Here is a 5,333-nt window from a genome sequence, read left to right on the forward strand (position 1 = left end):
TTTGTTTTTTTTTTTTTTTGAGATGGAGTCTTGCTGTGTCGCCCGGGCTGGAGTGCTGTGGCATGATCTCGGTTCACTAAAACCTCCGTCTGCTGGTTCAAGCAATTCTCCTGCCTTGGCCTCCTGAGTAGCTGGGATTACAGGTGACTGCCACCAGGCCTGGCCCATTTTTTTGCATTTTTAGTAGAAATGGGGTTTCACCATGTGAAACCTTCACCTGCCTCAGCCTCCCAAAGTGACAGGATTACAGGTATGAGCCACAGCGCCCGGCCCTATTTTAACAACTTTTTAACTGTTTTTCCCTCAAATGCTAATATTAAAATACATTTAAAATTCAATACTGTTATAAAAGTTATACACATGTGATAACATTTTATGTGAGAATAGTAGTTACTTGTAGAGGGGCAGGGGGTTCATGATCTGGAAGGAGCATGTGATATTCAAAGGTATAGTAATGCTCTATTTACCAAGCTGAATTTGTGAACATGTGTGAATATTATCACTTTTTAAACTATATGTATGCTTTATATGCACAATATATAATACAATTCTTTCAAAACAAAAAAAAATCAACTAAATATATTTCTTACTCTTAGGATATTAGAGGATCCTATTTTAATGGGATTCTAGTAAATTGGCACCATTACTGGTTACAGTTAATCAATCAAAAAGTCTTATAATCAACTGGAGAGGGAAGAAGAGTAGAAACATCAGTTGGATACTCAGACATTATCAGGTGAAGAAAAAGCAACCCATGGAGTAGAAATCCTAGATGGTTTCTAAAGACATAAGGAGACAGAATGCATTATTTTAATGACATCTATCATTATTTATCATCTACCTTCGTCTTGATGACAAATAATGTGATTTATCAGCACTTGAAACCAATGTGTCTATTTGTGGCTTTAGACAAAGCCTCCCAAATCAGAATTTTAAAAAATACATATTTTGAAAAATGTAATTGTACCAGGAATTGGAACACTTAGTTTATACAATTTATTCATCTACTTATTCATTTATTTAACAAATGTTTGTTAAGCTTCAGTTGTGTATCAGACACTATTCTGCTGCTGGAAATGTTGTAGTACTGTGTAAAAAGTAAAATCTCTTTTTTTCTTTTTCTTTTTGAGATGGAGTCTTGCTCTGTCGCCCAGGCTGGAGTGTAAAGACGAGATCTCGGCTCACTGCAAACTCTGCCTCCCAGGTTCACACCATTCTCCTGCCTCAGCCTCCTGAGTAGCTGGGACAACAGGTGCCCACTACCACGCCTGGCTAATTTTTGTGTATATTTAGTAGAGACAGGGTTTCACTATGTTAGCCAGGATGGTCTTGATCTCCTGACCTCGTGATCTGCCTGCCTCGGCCTCCCAAAGTGCTGGGATTACAGGAGTGAGTCACTGCGCCCGACCAAATCTCCGTTTTTTTTTTTTTTTCCTTGCTGAAATTGATCACTACCTCTTTGATAGAATACTTTTTTCATTTAACTTCCAAGACAGCCCACTCACCTTGCTTCTACTCTCCTCTTCTTCTCTCATCAATTGGTTATAAATTTTTATAAAATTTATGGTTCTTTGAAGGGGGAAATGTAGTCATATAAATATCTCAGAAAACATCATGTGCGAATGATCCAAGTAAGAAACATTTTTGACTCAAGGATCAGAGGGAAAACAATGGATAATTGAGACAAAGACTGACGAGTAGAAGACGAGGTCAGGGGTGGGTGGTGGGCGGAGATGTGCAGATCATATAATATTTTGAAGGTTCCAATATGAATTCTGGACTTTATTCTGAGTGAAAAGGCAATTTACAGGTGGTTTTGAAGAAGATCTACCACATGATCTGACGTATTTTTAAATTTATTTTTTAAAAATTATGGTTAAAATGCATAAAACATAAAATTTACCATCCTATTTTTGTGTCTACAGTTCAGTAAAGTACATTCACAGTGTTGTGCAACCAATTTCCAGAACTTTTTCATCTTGCAAAATCAAAACTTTATACTCATTAAACAATTACTCTCAATTTTCCACTCCCTCTAGCTCCTGGCAACCACCATTCTACTTTCCATTTTTAGATACCCCTAGATATCTCATGTCTAGAGTAGTTTAGCTACTCTAGATATCTCATGTCTAGAGTAGTTTAGCTACTCTAGATATCTCACGTAAGTGGAATCATACAGTATTTGTCTTTTTGTGAGGGGCTTATTTCACTTAGCGTAATATCCTCAAGGTTCATCCATACTGTAGTATATATCAGAATTTCCTCCTTTTTAAGGCTAAATATTATTCCATTGCATGTATATATTACATTTTGTTTATTCATCTGTAGGTGGACATTTGACAATAAGCTTCTACCTCTTGGCTATGGCTGCTATGAACAGGTCTTCACAACCCTGTCTTCAATTCTTTTCAGTATATATCCAGAGATGAAATTGTTGGATTTAATCTGATATATTTTAAAAGGATCATTCTGGACGCTGTATGGCAAGGAGACAAGGTGAAAGCTAAAATAACATAAAAACAGGAAGACCAGCCGGAGGGCCATTGACAAATTCAAAGAGAGTGATGGTGCTATCTCAGTCTGGGATTGTAATGATATACATGGTAATAAAATGGGTAGATTTTGGTAGGACTAGCTAAATGTGTTTCTGGATTAGAAGTGGAGTCTGAGAGAAAGAGAGGAGTTCTTGATGACTCTATGGAGTTTGGCTTGACCAATTATAGCAAAAGAGGCAGGAAGAGGAGGGATAACAAGGGAGTTCACCCTAACGGGTGAGAGTGAAGAAGTATATGGTTTAATATTGAAGAAGATGTCAAACTGTCAATTATATATTTGTATATGATTTAAGGCAACATTAGGGTCTAAAAGTATAAATCTGGGAATTGCCATCAGTATGTGGATGGTATTTTAAGGCCACAAGACAGGATGAAATTCCCCAATGAGTGAGTATAGATGGACAAAAGATGTTCAAATACTGAGTTTTGGGACTACCTGATATTTAGAGGTTGGTAAGAGAAGAATCACCTGGTAGAGGGAGGACAGAAGAAAAGGTCATGAAGGAGAGGAGAGGCAAGGTGAGTGGGCTGTCTTGGAAGTGAAAGGAAAAAGTATTTTATCAAAGAGGTAGTGATCAAGTGTTTCAAAAGCTGCTGACATCAAAAATACTTAACAGAAGAGGAAATAAAACTGTCCTTTCAGCATCTGAAAATAAAGTAATTATGTCTAATAAAAGAAATACAAATTTGAACTATATTGAAATACCACTTATTATCTATTTGTTTGAAAACCATGCAAAAAATTGACAATATTCCCTGATACGAAAGCTGTGGGGAAAAAATGCTCTCCTATTGTTGGTGGGAATAAACGATATAACCTCTACAGAGACAAACTGAGCAATAATTAAAAAATAATGTACGCATTTATTCTTGACCCAGTCATATTTAGGAACCATTCCAAAAATACACAAGAAAAAAGCACATGACAACTAATTTTCAATGACATAAAAGCAAAACAAATTAGCCATCTCTCCCCTTCAACGATAAAACATTCAGAAGGAGTTGCTTATTTAAAAACGCCATAAAACACCTAAAAACCAAATATGTGTGAATCTTGTCTGGATTCTCTTTAGAATAAATCAACTACACAGACATATTTTTGAAACAATAGGCAAAGTATGACTACCAAATAAACATTAATTTTATTGTTAACTTTGTCATTGTTTGTTCTATTAGATGTGATAATGTCTGTAGCAGAAAATTGTTCCTATTTTATAGAAATGCATATTGAAGTAGAAAGTGATGAAATGCTATAACATGAAGGATTTGCTTTAAAATGTTTCAGCCCCATGTTCTTTAAATATTTCAGCAAAGGAAAAAAATGTAAAAAAATCTTGATAATGGTTGAATCTGATAAATAGGTGAAGAGCATGGTTTGAGTATGTATGGGCTTAGAATCATGCCTTCTAGGTTTATCCATGATTTTGCACAAAGCAAGATTAACTTCTTTTATGAGAATGAATAATATTTTATGTTATATATATCTCACAATTTATTTATCTACTTATAATGGACATTTGGATTATTTCTATACCTTGCCTACTATGAATAATGCTGCAATACACATAGGAGTACAGATATCTCTTTGGGATATCTGTATATATATACCCACAAGTGGGATTGCTAGATCACATCATAGTTTTTTAAATTTTCTGAGGAACTTCCATACTGTTTTTCATAATGGCTGTACTATTTTACATTCCCACTAACAGTGTACACATCATAGAAGGACAAATACTACATGATTCCTCTTATATAATGGATCTAAAATAGTCAAAATCATAGAAACAGATAGTAGAATGGTAGTTGCCATAGGTTAGAGAGAGGAGGAAATAGGGGGTTGCTTTTCAATGGGTAACGTACTTTCAGTTAGACAGATGAATAAATTACAGAGACACATGATAGTGTTTGGCTGTGTTCCACCCAGATCTCATCTTAAATTGTAAGAATACCCATGTGCCAAGGGTAGGGCTAGATAGATATAATTGAATCATAGGGGTGGGTCTTTCCTGTGCTGTTCTCGTGATAGTGAATAAGTCTCATGAGATCTGATGATATTATAAAGGGGAGTTTCCCTACAAATGCTTTCTTGCCTGCCACCATGTAAGACCTGACTTTGCTCCTCTTTTGTCTTCCACCACGATTGTGAGGCCTAGCCATATGGAATGGTGAGTCAATTAAATCTCATTCCTTTATAAATTACCCAGTCTTAAGTATGTCTTTATTAGCGGCATGAGAACAAACTAATACACCTCTATACAATATTGTGCCTATAGTCAACAATATTATATTGTGCACTTAAAAAATGTAAAGAGTAGATCTCATGTGAAGTGTTTTTAGCAAATTATAATACATAATAATAAAGGAATATGTAAGGGTTATATGGGGTCTTGTATTTTTTTATTTGGTATATGTTGAAAATTATTAATAATCTTAAAGCTGCTAATATCACATAATAAGAGGACAAATTGACTGTTGGTTGTGGCATTACAGTGGTCACCTTAACAAGAACAGTTTCAGTGGCAAGACTAGGATAAAATTGTGCTTTGGGTATGTTCAAAAGAAAATAACTCAAGAAGAATTATCAAGAGACTCCAGAAAACTATTAAGAATAATGTAGAAGGAAACAAAGAATTGGAGAATAATAAGAAGGGATATTTCAGATCAAACTAAAAAATGCTGTGAATTATTTCAATGTATTTTGATAGAATCAGCTGATTCTGGCTGGGCGCGTTGGCTCAAGCCTGTAATCCCAGCACTTTGGGAGGCCGAGACGGG

This window comes from Colobus angolensis, unplaced genomic scaffold, assembly GCF_000951035.1.
Source record: "Colobus angolensis palliatus isolate OR3802 unplaced genomic scaffold, Cang.pa_1.0 Scaffold16, whole genome shotgun sequence".
Taxonomy (NCBI): Eukaryota; Metazoa; Chordata; class Mammalia; order Primates; family Cercopithecidae; genus Colobus; species Colobus angolensis.